Source organism: Pan paniscus, chromosome 15 (assembly GCF_029289425.2).
Source record: "Pan paniscus chromosome 15, NHGRI_mPanPan1-v2.0_pri, whole genome shotgun sequence".
NCBI lineage: Eukaryota > Metazoa > Chordata > Mammalia > Primates > Hominidae > Pan > Pan paniscus.
The window spans coordinates 33,811,118-33,829,980 of NC_073264.2; the positions used below are offsets into that span (position 1 = coordinate 33,811,118).

The window sequence follows — 18,863 nt, forward strand, 5'->3', positions numbered from 1 at the left end:
AGTCTGCTATAATCAGAAGGAAATATCAAGAAATAATATAAATTGGCAATTTAAGATTCAGTCAAAGTGCAAATAGTATTATCAGTGAATAGTGATGATAATTTTATGTCGATGCCTCTGGGAGGAACAAAGGTAGCACAAGCTACCTCAAATACCAGAAAAGACATTTAATATCCTAAGGGTTGCTAAGGTGATCTGGCTGTGGCATCTGTCACCCCACCAATCTCAGATTAATTCTGATCATCTCAAAAGCTGGGCAGAATCTCCCTTCTCCCTAATTGCTTCATATGTATCCCACCAGATGCTTCCTCCTGGTTTAATCAATTACCCATGCCAAGAAATGAAGAGTTATTTATCCTAACTTCTATGCATCTTCTCCCACAATGTCCAGCTGGTTACGAAATTACGTCTATTTTATCTCCCAATATTTATATAATTTGTTCACTCCTTTCCATCTCCACTGCCTTTGCTTAGGTCTAACTGTTATAATTTGTCTGAGTTATTGAAAAGACCTCTACTCTCATTCCTCTATCAAAACAGGGAAATATCTCTCTAAATACAAATCTCGCTCAAACTTTTGGTACTGTGCTTAAAATCCAAAAGTGGCTCTCTATAACCCATAGAATGAAATTACATATGTTATATGGCTGTCCTCCCTGTGGCAGATACTGAAGGCAGGCAATGTGTGATGTGGGATACTCAGAAACTTCTTTCCTTGTTCAGGGACTACCCCTTTCCAGCATATGACTGGAGCACATGACAACCTCTCTGGACCTTGATTTCCTCCTTTACAAGAAGAGGAAATTGAACCAGAATATTTCCAACTGCAGTGACTTTATGATTCTGAATCATTGCCTTAAAATATATTGTTTGCTTTTAAAAATTAATCTTATGTTTATACCAACATCCATATTAGGTTGTACAAATTTTATGTAGAATAATCTCAGACATCAACTATGTAATTTTTATGTAGCAACAATTGATTTTATCTGCAATGATTCATGACTCAAGTGGGAAACTAAATCCCGATTTAACTAAATCATTTTAATTGACGTTCTCCACCATTAAAAGGCCTGCAGAAGTCCCTCAAGATTAAGATACATGCAGCCTGTGATCCTAGAAATCCCTTCCTCTGTACTAGCCTGAAGTGTGAGGGTTATCTTATTATCCAGTTACATCTCTTGACTCTCTGCTCATTCCCACCCTTGCAAACTAAGCTCTTCTCATACGGTTATTCTCAGCCCCCTTAACAAAAATACCTCATACTATCCTTCTACATCTCATGTGATGCCCCTTCTTCCTTGCATGCTTTCTCCCATTGCCCATGTCTGGCTCTCTCTTACTTGGCCTTTAGAACTCAGCTTTGCCTCACCTCCTCTAATTGCCTTCTCTCTCTTTTTCTGGGTAAGGTGTCCCTCCTCTTTTTCCTGTTCTCTTGACACACTCTGTAGATATCACTGTGCTTCTCAAACTACATTGTAATTATTTACTTATCTATCTCTCTCTCTAGATTCTTAAGTTCCTGGAGGACAGGGACCATGTTCTTTTCATTTATTAAATTCTGAGAGCTGAGCACAGAGTCTAATATATAATGTATATCACATAAACAAATTATATTCAAATGAATGAATATATTTCACAGTGAGAGCTATTAAAGAAATAGATTTTCCGTACAGGAATCTTAGAAAAAACCTCCTTATAATTAACTTTGCCAAATGCCTCTATTTATATATATATATATATATATAGAGAGAGAGAGAGAGAGAGAGGCATTTGGATACATGCATATATATATATATCTCACATAACTTTCAGTGTGTGGCAGATTTATGGAAAATTATGTTTGTATTTTTCTTAAGTTCTCTTAGAAATATGTTTCAAATAAGCATAGCTTTCCAGACTGATGTTAATACTTGGTTCTAGTCAGAAAATCTTGTCTTCATTTTGTCATCTTTCTTCTTTTGTGCTGGCAAGAGCTGACAGCTATTTAAATGAGAATTAAAAATAGATCCCTGTGAAGTACATGTTCCTTTTTTTCCCTGCCAGGATATAACTGACCACAGAACTGGGATTATCTTTCTCTCTCTTAAAAAAAATTCTCCATGGGCTGTGCTATCTAATATAGATAAAATCTAGTGATGAAAAAAAATAACTCCTAAGAGATATTCCAGTGGTCCAAATACTTTTGCCACTCCTATTAGAAAATATGCCTTTTTCTTATTCTTAAAGGATATTCAAATAATTTAAAGGTTAAAGTGCCACCAGTTTATGTCAAACTGGTGTTTATGAAACACGTAAAAATGAAATGCCACCATTATAATCTGTGATTAATCTACATTGTGAATTTGCTTTGACTATGGGATGTGTCTTGCCTTTCTGTATTATTATCACAAATGGAAGAACCTCAGCCTGTGCAAAGTCGGAACTGGGGTGCTGGAGAAAAAGGGTAACTGTTTGTCAGAGAAGGAACTATGTTTAAAAGCCTTTTGGCCTGAGGAAGGTAGATTCTAATTTATCGTCAGAAGTGACTGGAGCAAACCTGGCTTAAGACTGAGGCTGAGAATGGGCTCTAAGGCACACTCTTTGTTTGTTTGTTTGTTTGTTTTTTGAGACAGGGTCTCTCTCTGTCACCCAGGCTGGAGTATACTGGTACGATCACAGTGCACTGCGGCCTTGACTTCCAGGGCTTGGGCAGTCCTCCCACCTCAGCCTCCCAAGTAGCTGGGAACAGGCTTGTACAACTACACCTGGCTAATTTTTTATTTTAATTCTTTTGTAGAGATGGGGTTTCACTATATTGCTTAGGGTGGTTTTGTACTCCAGGGCTGAAGTGATCCTCCTGCTTCAGCCTCCCAAAGTGCTTGGATTACAGGTGTGAGCTACTGCACCCGGCCTAAGGCACACTAAAAAGATTTGATATGCAAGTGGATCATTTGTTTGTTCTTTCATCAAATATTCATTGAGTTTTATAATGTATTTTATAATGAAGCCTACATGACATCCATTATGTCACCTCAGGGCTGCTGGTCACTCTGAACTAACAATATCTCAGGAGACTGGGAGTTGGTTGGGGGTAGCTTGCTGAACCCAGAAGCAAGCTATGTGTGCTCCATTGATTCTATAATATTCCAGAATTCATTCATTTAGCAAACATTCATTGACATTTGTTAAGGGCCCAGTGCTGTTCTAAACCAGCTCTGCAGAGATGACCCTGACATAGCGACTGCCAACTATGGTTTTCTTAGTTGGGGAGTGAGGGAGGTAAAGAGAACATTAAGATGTCAGGCAGAGGCAAAGCCTGGGAGCACTGAGGAGGGGTCATTAAGCCAGGCAAGGAGAGTCATGAGGCTTCTAGAGGAGGTGGCCATTGAACTGACTGTCAGGAAGTTTGAGAGAGTGGTAGCCAAGGAAAGAGAAGGGACTTTCAGACTTTATCCACTTTGGTGTTCTCTCTTTTGGGAGACCATGGCTATCCATTCACGACAGATTTATTTACCCTTTTATTTCAACTTCTCTCATAATGAGATTTGAGTCATTCTTTCTACAAGTAGTTCTCAGCAAATCTCCAACCCAGGAAATTCTTCCCTATATCTAGCTATGCCCACCCCTTCCTGGAAATCCAGACTCTGTCCTGGAGTTCTGACTTTTGTGGAAACCATGAGTAGGGTGTTGATGATGAAGTTGGAAGATTTGTGAATTTATCCTGTGTTACTTCTGGGATTCAGAATGCTCAGTGCTGGCATGGAGGAACTCACATCGTAAGGAGGCACTATGCGTTTTCCTTCCACTGTTTATTTTTTTGCTAATTTCTTTTCTTTTCTGCAAAACAGTCATATTAGCCAGTAGGTGGAGTACTTTATTAGAGGTAGCATGCTTTAGTAGCTATGTGTCACATTGCAAAGGAGAACTAAGTTTCATAATTATGAAAAATGCTTAGAGTATTCTTGTATTTATAGTTTTCTCTATGAAGGGAATGAGTATTCTTTATAGGATTCTGGGCAGTTAGTTTACTTTTACTGGGACTTCCTGGGGAATGATGCACTATGTGACTGGATACTGCAGTCGGAATCTGAAATTGCTCCGTAAAACAGCTGTCCAAGTCACTTGCATGCCTCTCTTGAATTCTATGCTCCCTAACAATCCACATCTCTAACAAAACTGTCATAGTTCTATGTTTATTAGTGATGGGTCTAAGCTCTCTGTGGGTTTTTAAAGATAGGTGTATAACTTCAGTGTTTCCCGTCAGCTAAAGTAAACTGCACCCCATGTTGTGGGGTGTGGAGGAAGCACTGCACACAGATTGTAAGCTTTACATGTGAGCTTTCTATTGTAACCAAGCAACTGACACATTAGACACCCCTTTGCCATCAGCTTACATTCTCTGAGAACTTAGGTCAGTGCCTAAAATAACCCTGTTAATTGTGGGGGCACATGTGGAATGAAATTCCACTTAGCAGTCTGGGAGCTGAGTGACTGAGGATTTGAAACCTTGCTATAGTTACAGTTCATAACAAGCGTCTAGGCGGTTAGACCTTAAGTGTTCAGGTATGGAAAGAAAGTCATATGTTATGTTTTAGATTCTGTTCGTAAAGCTGGTTAACTAGAGACAGCTGATGAAAAACCAAATCGACTTGAGTTACAAGATCTGGGCTTTCTCTGCTCTGCTTTCAACCTGTTGGTTGGTGGTGGAGTAGCTGACAGAAGCGAATGGCTTGGCTGAGGGACATGAAGTGACAGCAGCCTGTTTAGGACCACACCACATTTTGGACCTCTTGCTGTGCAGTTCAGGTAGGCTGTTGTTTATCTGGCATTCCTTATAAGACTGACAGAAGTCATTAAACTGTTCAGTTTCAGAGTTGGGCATGAGAATCTCAAGCCTCTCTCCTGCACATAGCACGTTTATGTTAGTGGACACTGCTTCACTCCCTAGCTAGACAGTATGCCAAATGAACGTCTTCGTATTGTTGTTACCCAAGTTCACTTAAATTCTAGGACATAAGGGAGACTGAGGGCATTCACACAAAGTGCGACTTATCTGGCACGTGGTAAAATGCATCTTTAAAATTTACCTTCCTCTTTTCTGTTTTATTTTCCTTATTCTTGTTCCAAAAGGCAGGCTTTTGTGTTTGTGGGAAACAGTGGGAGAAAATGTTAAGCCTGTTAGTATATTCCAGAACATAGGGTTTTCTTATATTTTTAAACTGCTTAATAGGGTCTGGGTTTTATTTGAAGAGTAAGATGAAAGTCAACACTACTCTTTTCCAAATAAACTCAGTTAAACTACTGTTTGTGCCCATATCAGTGTAAGTAACATAAATTGCTGCAATATTGTTGTTCTTCTTACCCCAATGTTGACCTGTATTATAAAGTATCAAATTTAGTTTTGGCTTCAAGTATCTGGCACATAAAATAAGTATACAAATGCTGTATAATAAGTATGTGAATGCTGTAAATGATGCTTTGGGACTTCTACCTGATTAGGTTATTTAATCCAGCATTTATTCAAACTTATACCTCATGTCACATGACAGACATATTCCTAAAACATGTAAATCAGGTTTTGTAATTAGAATGACTTAACACATACTTGGAAAGCTGATCACTTTTAAGGAATCTATGTATAAAATGAATAGAGAGTTACAACTAAATTTATGCTTTGATGGTTCTTTTTTGCATGTCAGGTTCTTAAATTGAGATTCACTGATGGTGCGTAACTTTGGATAAGTTTCTCAGGAACAAAAACTGCATTTTTATGATCTTGAAGTATACACACAGATGTATATGTATATGTACATGTGTATATATATGTATATTATATGATCACATGAAGCCCTTGGGGGTCCTTAGAAGGATGTCTAAGGGTATTTGGGAGTGGCCTATTGATATATTGGATGTTAAATTGTGCCTTCGGTGGAGAAAGATTTTCTGGAGAGAAGGGTCATGGTCTGAGACTTGAGATTAAAAAAAAAGTTGAAAAGAATATTATCCTACTGTTTGTATATTAATGTCACTAATATACTTGAAAAGCTGCATTATTATTACCCATCTAACATATTGTTAACATATTGCAGCCTCAGGAATTATTAGCTTGAACCATATGAAATTGCCAATATTTGACAATTTTTGACCTATAAAAATGGCAATTTTGTATGGCTCAACCTAGTTATTTAATGAGCATTAACTCATATTAATGAAAGGTTAGCCTTAAGTGCCCAACAGTAGTCGTATGAACCAAATATATTCTTATAATTGAAGTATGAGAGCTGTCTAGTTAAAAAGTAGATCATCCAGAGTTACTTCCTGTGAATAAATCCAGTATGCATGTGTTATGTCCTTCTTTCAATTCTTAACTTCTTTGTTTGGTCTCCTAAAAAGAACTTATGTTTCTGCCAAGTGCTGCCTACGGTGTTTTTGAGATCCGGAGACCGTGGGCATACATCCTCCATGGCTGGGAGTTGATATTTAGCAGGATTTGGGTTATCTTTGAGAAAGTTCATCCTCTGGATAGCTTGCCAGTAATCGAATGTGTGTCACAGTGTTAGGGTCTCTCTATGCATAGTATCTTAGTGTTCTTTTTCCTTTTCTAGAGTGAAATCTGAAGTCATTGATTTGAAACCTTTCCTCATTTTTATATAGGTGTTTGGTGCTATAAATTATCTCCTAAGTCCTGCTTTTAGTGAGAATCTCATGTTGTATGTTTGTTTTCATTCATTTAAAATGCTTTCTCATTTACATTTTGACTTTTTTGACTCATGGATTATTTAGAAGTGCATTATTTCTTTTCTAAGTATTTGGGGATTTTCTAAAAGTCTTTCTATAATTCAGTTGTGGTCAGAGAACATACTTTTTATAAGTTGAATCTTTTAAAATTTATTGAGACTCGTTTTATGATCATAGTCTATCTTGGGAAATGTTCCATGGACACTTGAAAAGAATGTATTCTACTGTTTTAGTAGAAAAGAAAGTATTCTACTGTTTTGGTTGACTCTCCTAATTTACCTAAAATGGCACTAGGTCAAGTTGGTTGCTAGTGTTGTTCACATCTTCTCTCTATGCCCTTAGTGATTATATATACATATATATATATATATATATATATATATATTTCCAATCAATTTTTGAAAGAGGGGCATTAAAATCTCCAATTAAAATTGTGAATTTGTCTGTTTCTCCTTGAAGCTCTTTCAGTTTTTGCTATATGTATTTTGAAGCTGTCTCATTGGGTGAATTAACATTTAGGATTGTTATGCTCCTTGATGAACTCATCCCTTTATCATTATAAAATGATCCTTTTTATCCTTGGTAATAGTCTTTGCTCTGAAATTTACTTTTTCTCATGTCAATATAGCCATTTCAGCTTTCTTTGAAAGGCTTTTCTTTTTTAGGGAGTTTCAATCTAAGGTATTTATGTAAAAACTGTGAAACTAATTTATTAAAATACTTATTCGATTAATCAAGGTATAAGTAGAATTCACTGATAGTTTTCAGTCATCCTTCTACAATTCCATTTCTACAATGTTATGGCTTTTATAGTCCTTCCTCCTCCATTGTCATGTGACTGTCATTTTACAGCCCACATAACGCAAGATTTTCATATACTTAACATTTAGCATGAAATGAGCACTGGCCAATTAGAATGAGTGCCAGATATAAAAGGTATGGCTTCACTGGTGCATGCTGGCTGAATATCAGTCCTGAATATATAACAATTAACGTCTCCTGAGTTAGGTGCAGGAGCCATTTTTTTCCAGTCATTCATATGAAACTCTAGCTTCTATAGATACCTTAAAAATTAGAATAATCTTTAACACTTAGAATTCTAAGCACTATTTAGTAATCAAATATATCAATATGTATATCAACATCTTAAGGCATGACTTCTTTATATTAAGGGAAAATTCCACAACAGAACTTATTTTAGATATTGGCCTTAAAACTTTTATTTTAGATATTGACTATTTTATGTAGCAAATATTTGTTCATTAATCCACCAGTTTGTTTGCTTTTTTTAATTGAGGCTTTCCTGTAGGTCAGCCATTGGGAATTCGAGGATGAGCAACACTACCTGATCTTGCCCTTAAGAAACTACTGTAGTCAGGGAGCGAGAACTATTCCCAGTTCTGGTGCACTCAAGATATCATGTGGCAGAGGGGTATGTGGGCGGGAGGGTGTAAGAGGACATCCCCTGGCCTCACAAGATCTCTCAAGGTGTAAGAGCCAAAAACAATTTAAATTCATTTACCTATGTCCAAAAAGGTAGCAATTAATTTGTAATCTATACTTTGTTCCATTCATTGAGAAACTTCACTTACCTTGTAATCAGCATACCTTCAATAATTTTTTTTTTTTTTGGTCCATGTCTGGGGTTTTACTGGAACCCTTCCTTTGCTTTCCATACTCTATGTAGCATATACTACCTAGTGGAGTACTCACACATTGTTGGCACTCAGTAAATATTTGTTGAACAAATAAATGAATGAATATTTGCCCCTGGTACCATGGAGGATATAGGAAAAAATTGGAGCTGTTGTTCAGCCCTGTCATGAACTGGGTATTACCTGAAGAAAGTGAAGCATCTTGGCTGTTAGCAATGTTCAATTTCTTTATCAGAGTAGTGGTTACACATGTGTTCACCTTATGATTATTTGTTATATCAACTTTTATCAAGCTATATTTCACAACACAAAAACTTAAAACACATGATAAAAAATAAGTGTAACAGCAAAAAAAAAAAAAAAAAAAAAAAGCAGAGAGAGAAAGAGTGGAAGAAGGAATTTTAATTTTTAAGCCTCCCAAAGTTCTGGGATAATAAGCATGAGCCACTGTGCCCAGCCTGGGCTGTCATTTTTTATACAATTAGGAAAGTTATTCTGCTCCCTCCTTCAGTTTTGGATGATGTTTGATTTTAGTCTTATGTAGACAGATCTTTCTGTATTATAATTTACACTGTTTAGAAGATAAATATGGTAGATAATTCAAAGCAGTGTTATTGTTGCTCAGAATAGAACTTGGATAACATTTTTGACACTGTAATAATAATATTAAATATCACTATTAATATATTACATGATGGTTGAGATATTTACATAATATTTATTAATCTTATCATTGGTATGTATTATGAAACTAAAAATGATACTGAATATTATTAATATATATTTTACATGTTTAATTTTTCAGTCATTAATCACTTAAAAAGAGAGCGAGATTAGACACAGTATTAATTTGTTACATGGTTTTTAACCTAAAAGTCTGACAATTTTAGTTGATGAATACTCATTCATACCAAAGACCTATTATTAGGAGTAGAACTTGTTAAATATGTACATATGTACCTGATTAAAAAAACTAAAGCTTTGCAGTAAGAATTTGTATTTGTATGTACCAAAACAATATAACTATATTTAGCTCTTATCTATAAAAATCTAATTGTAATTGATATGTGTAAGAAACACCCAAAACTCAGATTTTGATTATTTTTTTCAGGATCTTTGTGCTTGATCCAGTTAGACTAGGTCTTTACTTTCAAGAAAAGAGAGACGAGAAGAGGGAAGGAAAACTCACTTAACATGTTTCATCAGCATGATCCATGAAGTTATCAGCAGGAAATATAAACAGATTATTTTAAGCAATGATCTTGCTAACAAAATACTTGAATGTGCTTTGTAGAGAAGTAGTTACACGCACATAACCCATGACCTGTTCATTTGGCAGATTGCCATGAAGTATTTACTTGATAAGATTATTTATTGACATCTAGCTTAAAATGAATATTGCATTATGTCTGAATGTGATTCTTATTACAAGGACAGAGGGATAATATAATAGAGAACCAATGATCACTTCCTATACTTCTGTCACTCTGTGACACTGAGCATACTTCCCCAGAGTCCCTGGTTGGAAGGAGGGCACACTTACTATATGGGATGCATAGATGCCAGTGGTTGAAGTTGTGTTCATGCAGCATATCTACCCAGAATTGGTATGGTGTTGCCAGTGTAGGTGCTAGTACTACTTAGAATGGTGAAGATTTGAGTACAGAAGCTTCCCTGAGAAGTTCTGTACTTTAGTCTTAATTACCATATATGGGGAAAAGTCTGTATCAAAAGGGCTCTGTATTCTTGACTGATCTTTGTGTCTCCCAACCTTTTCTCTTTTTCTTTGCTAGTTATGCCAGATGTTTCTAGTGTCTACAGGTATGATGGTCTTAGTCACCACCATATCATAAGATACCTTCCCCCATTCCCTTTATCCTGACTTGGTATAAACAAATTCCTTTTTCCTTTACCTTAACTGGGGCAGGTATGTATACAGGGAACCTTCAAATGGACTCTTAAAGAACAAAGGTCAAGCCCTGAAGTTTCCCATTGTGAGTGCATTCTAGCCTGTGGCACACCAAAGTATTTGGAAAGCTCTGCTCTATCAGTTATTCAAGGACTGAGGTTCCTTCCCTCCTAAGCAACCTTGTCCAATAAAAATACAGTAGAAGCCACAAATGAATCATACTTGCGATTTTTAAATTTTCTAAATCAAGAAAGTAAAAATAAACACAATAAATTTTAATATCTCTTATTTAACCCAATTTGTCCAAAATATTGTTTTAACATGTAATTAATATAAAATTATTAATAAACAATTTCAAATTCTTTTTTGCACACAAAGTTTTTGAAATCCAGTGTGTATCTTATACTTAGAATACATCTCAATTTGGACTAGCAAAAACATTTCAAGTGCTACCACATTGGACAGTACAGATCTAGAGGTTCATTTTTCTAGGACCTCAGAATCCTCGATCTTCAGAATCCAGTCAGCAGACAAGGAAAAGAGAGTACATAAAATATCTCAAAGGAAGTTTTAAGGATTCAACCTGGCACCAAAGTATATCACTTCTACCCATGTTCCATTGGCCAGTATTTAGTCCATATGACCCGATCTAACTAACTGCCCAGGGCACCTGGAAAATATCATTTAGCTGTGTGCCCAGGAGGAAAAAAAAATAGGTTTGGCGAGTACAGAGTAGAGTCTTTACCACAGCATAAGGTATTATTATTACCATATTTTACAGATCAGGAAATTGATGCCCAGGCAGATTAACTGACACTCTTGTTAATGAGAAAATGTAAGTAGATGCGAGGTCTTCACTCTCTGGAGTGATATTTCTTCCATCAGACTGCCCTTCTTTCTTTCCTTTATTTGTCCTTCCACCTCCCCTTTAACTCTGTCCATGTAGATGCAGCTCTTGCAGTAAACCTATGTCTTCAATATTTTATCACATTGGCTCTCCCAGGCTGTTCTCTGACTTAATGACAGTATCCTATTACTTCTGTTTTAGAAAATGACAAGCGCCCAGTATAATGAAGCAAATATGCCTTATTACTGGATCGTTTAACTAATAGTACTATTTTCAGCATTGCATTATCATTTTGAGTGGGCCTTTTCCTTCCTCATACTGAAGCTCCTCATTCAAAGCAAAAGATTATTAAGGTCCCCATCAAGCCATTTCAATCAATGTATAAATTGTATTTTATGTTATAGTGAACAGTCTGTTCAATTGAAGTTTTTAGCTTTTTAAAAGTGCTTAGAAGAATAGTAACAGAAGTGCTCTTAATGGTGAAATTATTGAACCGAAGTGCTTGGATAAGCTGTTTTATTTCTTAAATGGAAGGGGATATTTTAGATGGAGAAATGAGATAAATATTCCTCAAAGGAGACTGGTGGCAAAGAGTGACTGCTCTCCATGGATTACTGATTATAACACAAGTGTCCATCAAGAGCAGCTTTTATTGAAGACAGTTTAATTCGACCACTGCCCTTTAGCTTTAAATTACCCACGGCAAACTGGTTTAGAGTTTTTGTTGCTGTCTGTCTTATATTTGTGAATATGAAATACATTTACAGAGCCAAAAATTTAAAAATATGAAACGATATACAGTGAAAACGCCACCTTTTATACTCCAATGCAGAGAGCTGGCCTTTCTAACAGTTTCTCCCTTTTGTAACCCAACTTGGTAGGTACTCATTCTTCTCTTCTTGCATATTCTTCTAGAGTTTGTATATGCATTTATAAGCAAATGTGAATATATATTCTTAGTTTTTCTCCTGTTTTATCCTATACATACTGTTCTGCACCTTGCTTTTTAAACGTTATACACCATGAAGATCTTTCTGTGTCAGAATATAAAGAGTCTTCTTATTATCCTCATTCTTATAGTTGTGTAGTGCTCTACTGAATAAATGTACCATACTGATGAACATTTAGTCTGTTTCCAATCTTTGGGTATTACAAACTGTATTGCAGTAAATAAGCTTGAACATAAGTCATTTCACAAAAAATGTAAACATATTGCATACATAAATTCTCAGAAGTAGAATTGCTAGTCAATATATATAGTATATGCATTTGGAATTTAATAGAAATGGCCAAACTGCTTTCCACAGTGGTTGCACTAATTTACCGTCCAACCAGGAGTACTTAATAGTGCCTATTTCATGTGCCTTTCCCCATAGATTGTGTTATGAAATTTTTTTTTTGCTCTGTGTCTGAAAATGATATTTTAGTGTAGCTTAAAACTATATTTCTTTTACTGTGAGAAAAGTGAGCATCTTTTCATATGTTTAATGATCATTTGTATTACTTTTTCTATGAACTGTGCTCATATCCTTTCCCTATTTTTCAGTTGTGTTGTTGGTCTTTTCTTTTTTGACTTATAGGAGCTCTGTATTTATTATGGGGATAAGCTGTGTGGTATAAGCTGCAATATTTTTTCCACCAGTTTTTCATTTGTCTTTTGACTTTACTTATGGCATCTTTTTTCATTACTATGCATTCCTTTTCTTTTTCTACTGTAGTCAAATTTATCTTTCTTTTAATGGCTCTGGATTTTGAATTCAGAAGGCTTTCTTCACTACAGGGTTATATGTAACTTACAGGGTTTTTTTTTTCTAGTAATTTTTACATTTTGATCCCCTTTTGAATCTTTGATACATTTGGGATTTATCAAGATGTATAATGGATCCAACTTACTTTTTGTCAGATATTTATCTAGTTGTTACTCTTCACTGATTTGAGATGCCCCCTTTATCACATGCCCAAATACTCATGTATATATATTTGGGTTTATTTTTTAACTTATTCTTCCCAATTATCTGTCTGCATTCTTGTGTCAATCACATAGTTTTAATTACTGAGACTTTACAATATATTTTAATATTTGTCAGACTAGGTTGCCCTTATTGCCCTTTTTTCAGTTTTGTCAGACTATTCCTATTGTCCATTTTTTTGTTAGAATCCAACTCTTTCCCATCCTACCTTTCAACCCTTCCCCCCATAAAAAGGCAAGTTTGTTATTATTTATATTAACGTATATTAATGCATTATATTGATATATTAATTATTTTATAAATATACACATACATTGATAAAATAGCTTAGTGAGGTTGCTATTGTGAGGATGTGGAGTTTTCCTATCCAATAATATATTTTATTATTCAATTTTTCTTCTTAAAAAATTATTCTATAGTACTTTAAAGTTTTCTTCATTTAGGTCTTCCACATTTCTCTTAAGTTTATTCTAAGGTATTTTATCTTTGTTGTTGCGATATTGTTAATGGAACCTTCAGTTATAGCTAAAAAGAGCTTGTTATTTGTATATTTTATTACTATTGATTTTCAGGTATTAATTTTTTTGTTGTTTGTTTTGTTTGTTTTTTGATATAGGGTCTTGCCCTGTTGTCCAGGCTTGAGTGTAGTGGCATGATCTTGGGTCACGGCAACCTTTGCCTCCCAGGCTCAAGCAATTCTCCTGCCCCAGCCACCAAGGTAGCTGGGACTACAGGTGTGTGCCACCACACCTGGCTAATTTTTGTATTTTTAGTAGAGACAGGTTTCGCCATATTGGCCAGGCTGGTCTCGAACTCCTGAGCTCAAGTAATCTGCCCACCTCGGCCTCCCAGGGTGCTAGGATTACAGGCATGAGCCACCATGCCTGGCCATTTGGAGATATTAATTTTTTATTCCATTATCTGATTGAATGTTTTTGCTTTTTGGAATTTTTAGTCAATTATTGAGTTTTCCCAAACATACAATCATATCATCTTTGAATAATGGTAGGCTTACCTTTTTCTTCCCAATAGTTACTCCTCTGGTCCCATTAGCTTTCATTAAGTTATTTTGTCACAATAAACAACTCTCAGATCTTCATGGTTGACAACAATAAGATACAGTCGTGCTCATGTTACATACCCATTAGGGTAGGCCTCAGCTCTGCTCCATGTCTTTGTCATCTGGGACTACACTGAAGGAGTGGCTCCATCTGGGATACACTAGTCTTCTGAAATCAGACAGGAAAGCGTGACGACAGAACCAATTGATGGCTTTTAGAATTCCAGCTACCTTATTTTGGCTCACATTTCATTGTATAAAGCAAGTCATATGGCCAAGCCTGATATCAATGGTGCAAGGAAGTACAGTCCTTTCATAGGGGGGAGCACTGAATATTAGAAATGAAGAGTACAATCTACTATAACCTCTAATTAATTTTTCCAGATAGGCACAGCAAACTTCGAATAACATAATCATAACTCTTAGAGCCCACTAGCTCCAAGTACTTAATTTGTATAGACCTATAATTTTTAGTGTTAATTATCAGTTGGTTCTTTCTGTATGACAAACCACTGCAGTTGACTCAAGGTGGCTGATATTGGCCAGGCTTAGCAGGCAAGTTCCTTTTCACATATCTCGTATCTGCCTTGAATCAGTGAGTTGGCCAAGGTAGGGCTGCATGTATGGTGAGGCAAATGAGGGACTTCTCAGGCACAAAATTTAAGAGGATGACAAAAAAAACTTGGTAATCAAGATATGTGATATTTTAATATAGTATTTTTGAAACCCAAAATTAATGCAACCAAATCCATGATGAACAAAATATCAAAATTTTAAACAAAGACAGAAATAAGAACAATGCTGTGCCAAGCCATATTGGAGCCTAAGCCAAAAGAGAAAATTAGTAATAGTTATTCTGTCTTTATGAAAAATTATTGAAAAAGTATCACTTGAGTGTTATGTGTAAAGTATTATGTTACATGCAAAATGTATATTTTTATTTATGAGGTATATATAAATAGAGATTATTCTACTTAGTTAAGTCATAAGGTATTTATATCAAATAATTGTAGCTCTTTTCACAATTACAGTCTGATAATATGCACAGTAGTTTGAGAATTCATTTTTTGAAATCTCCTTTAGAGATTTTTGCATTTTTCTTTGAAAGTCTTACATGGTGGCTAATTTTCATGCTTTTTATGGTAGATTTTTTTAAAAAACAGGCAAAAATTATTAAGGGTCAAGTGTCGGGTAAGTAAGCAGGGTTAAGCTGGGTATTAATCTTGATCAAAAATAAGAAATGGGCTAAACGTCGTGGCATGGACCTGTAGTTCAAGCTACTCGGGAGGCTGAGGCAGGAGAATCACTTGAACCCGGGAAGCAGAGGTTGCAGTGAGCCAAGATCATGCCACTGCACTCCAGCTTGGGTGACAGAGTGAGACTCCATCTCAAATAATGATAATAATGATAATAATTATAAAATGAGATATACACATAAAAAAGTTAATAAACTGCAAATGCCATAAAGTTGTTATTTATTATTGATATAGCTAAACAACTTTGGGTTTATGTGTTTCTGAATCAGGGGCTGGATAACTGATCCATTCACAGATTTATTGATTAATGAATGGACTGCCCTCACCTAATGGCCGATAAGTCTAGGTGTGTCTAGATACTCACATATGCATGCATAATCAAGGCCAGATCTTACAACCAAGCATGACTGAAATTCTGGAGTAAGGGACAGGGAACAGTTGATATAGATATGGTAGGGACTGGTCACCCCATACTAGAGCATTTGCTACTCTTTGTAGTCTTTTATTTTCAGTTTCTACATCACGACAGAACAAATAGAACTATGGCTTTTGGGTTGGGTGTCATGGCTCACACCTGTAATCCCAATACTTTGGGAAGTCAAGGCAGGAGGATTGCCTGAAGCCAGGATTTCAAGAACTATGACTTTTGTCATAGTTGGGATTACAGGCACCTGCTACCACACCTGGCTAATTTTTATATTTTTAGCAGACACGGGGTTTCACCATGTTGGCCAGGCTGGTCTTGAACTCTTGACCTCAAGTGATCTGCCCACTTTGGCCTCCCAAAGTGTTGGGATTACAGGTGTGAGCCACCACACCCAGCCCCTCATTTTAATTCTTTTACCTCAAAAAAATTGCGCATCTCTTTTTCTCTGTGTGCATGTATAATTATATACATTCATACACACATACACACACACACTTCTTAGGAAAACATTAAGAAAAAAAGTCTAGGTAAATGCTTAAAAATCATTTTTTTTCCTGAGTTATACAAAGGAAGGAGACACTGGTGACTAGCATAAGATAAGTTAAATATATTAGAGAGTTTTTGTTTGTTGGCTGGCAAGATTGAGTAAAATTTTTGACCATCCTTCTTCCCAGCTTAGTCAGTTATACACATATTGTCTGTATCTATCCAACAATTGCTTGTTATTTGTCAGTGATATTAGTCAGGTAATTATAGCATAGCAAACCTCAATTGGGCATTTATAGAATTACTTATAGAAAAGTAATCAGACCTGTTCCAAAATTTGTAGTCTAATGTTTGCACAAGGCACAGTAGTAATCACTAGGATAATTAAGGTACAGTTCTTCCCCTCAAAGACTTTACCATCCAGTATCTCACAATGCAAGAAATAATCTTAAGGTGGAAGGCTTTACAATTAGCAAAACAGAAACACAGGCCTCAAATTAACTTCTACATTTAAAATAAGGGTGTTGGAAACATCAAAATGCAATGGCTGGGTAGTTGTGCTTATTAAGTGGTGTGTTTGAGCATCAGAATGTATTTGGCTGATTCAGCACATTGTGGTGGTTTTTTTTTTTTTTCTTCCATTTCCATCCTTTTTTTCCTTCCTACACACGCAGCAAGCTATTTCACTCAGCTGTGAAATATTTACCATTGCAAGGCAACATATAATTAAGTGCCGGAATGAGTGATGCAGTCAAGTGCTATTGGAGATCAGCGGACAAAGAATTCAGTGTGGCCTGGGACAGGCATTGTAGAGGAGACAGGGCTTAAATTGGATCTTGAAAAATATTTGATTGAACACAGAGGAGGGATAGGATGATGATGCAAGCAACAGCAATGCCATGAGCAAAAGGCAAGAACCAGAATGAGTCAGGCTTATTTCAAGGATAGTATGAAACCCATGTTCTCTGAAATGAGGATCTGGGTAGGAGGTGAAGCTGGCAAGGTAGACTGGGAAGCAGCTGATAATGGTAGAAAGGAACAAGCCACAGCCTGCAAGCCCAGAGACCTGAGTTCTGTCACTAACTGGTCTGTGTCTTTGGCAATCATTGAATCTTCTACTTCAATTATCTGAGATGTGAAATGATGCTTTCAGACTAAAAAAATCTCTAAGGTGGCTTCCTGTTTTAAAGTATTTTGTGATTCTTTTATGGTGATCCTTGATAAACTGGAATTAGGACTTTTGAATCTATCCTAACAGTCCTTAAGGTTGTTCTTAACAAGAAAATCACATAATGAAAGAGGGAATTCATCACATAGTGAAAGAGGTAATTATTGGTATTAAATTCAGTGAAGAATGATTGCCTTGGGAAAAGGGATTAGACATACTGGAGGAAGGAAACCAGCTTGAAGGCTATGCTGATAGTTCATATGGGAACAGGGTAGTTGAAATAGAAATCAAAAGAAGGAGACAGACACTAGAACCATTGTTTATTCATTCTATGTTGATCATCAAAACTATGCTAGGTTCTGAAGATCCGGTTGTAGGAAAGACAGAAGAGGCCCCTATTCTTGTGGAACTTACATTCTAACAAAAGGAAAAACTCAGCAGGATTTGGTGATTGACCAATAGGATATTTGTGCCTTTAAGAGAATGACACTTACTGCAAGGCCAGATGTCTAGCTACAAAGGATTGACCACATAAATGTTGAACATTCATAAAATGAAATACTAGGCAGCCATAGGGAATTATGAAACATACTTATTTACATGGGAGACTATTCATATGTTATTGAGTTATAAAAACACAAATATAGAATATGATCTAGAAAATTATATACCATTTTATATGAATAATAGGATTATTAGTGATTTATCTGATTACTCTTCATTTGGTGGTTGTTTATTGAGTACCTACTTTTTTTTTTTTTTGATACGGAGTCTCGCTCTGTCGCCAGGCTGGAGTGCAGTGGTGCAATCTCGGCTCACTGCAACCTCCACCTCCTGGGTTCAGCGATTCTCCTGCCTCAGCTTCCCAGGTAGCTGGGACTACAGGCGTGCACCACCATGCCCAGCTAATTTTTGTATTTTTAGTAGAGACGGAGTTTCACTATGTTGGCCAGGATGGTCTCGATCTCTTGACCTTGTGATCCTGCCTTGGCCTCCCAAAGTGCTGAGATTACAGGCATAAGCCACCATGCCCTGCCTCTTTTTTTTTTTTTTTTGAGAGAGTGTTGCTCTGTCTCCAAGGCTGGAGTGCAGTGGCACGATCTCGGCTCACTGCAACCTCTGGCTCCTGGGTTCAAGCGATTCTCGTACCTCAGCCTCCTGAGTAGCTGGGACTACATGTGTACACTACCACGCGTGGCTAATTTTTTTTGTATTTTTAGTAGAGACGGGGTTTCGCCATGTTGTCCAGGCTGGTCTTAAACTCCTGAGCTCAGGCAATCTGCCCACCTTGGCTTGTTTATTGAGTACCTACTTTGTACCAAGCATTGTTTGGGGCTCTTAAGGATAAGTGGTAAACAAGATGCA

General features: G+C 36.4%; 1 protein-coding gene across 5 annotated transcripts in view; it reads left to right on the forward strand.

Annotated features, from left to right (window-relative positions):
* AKAP6 (A-kinase anchoring protein 6) overlaps positions 1–18,863 on the forward strand; it is a 624,611-nt gene that overhangs the window by 280,145 nt on the left and 325,603 nt on the right. The window contains exon 1 of one of the 5 annotated variants that reach the window (XM_063596181.1): positions 4,665–4,788. The exons of the other annotated variants lie outside the window; for them this stretch is intronic. The gene's annotated coding sequence lies outside the window, so the exon portion shown is untranslated. Of the gene's footprint in view, positions 1–4,664; positions 4,789–18,863 lie in introns of those variants that run through there. 5 annotated transcript variants of the gene reach the window in all.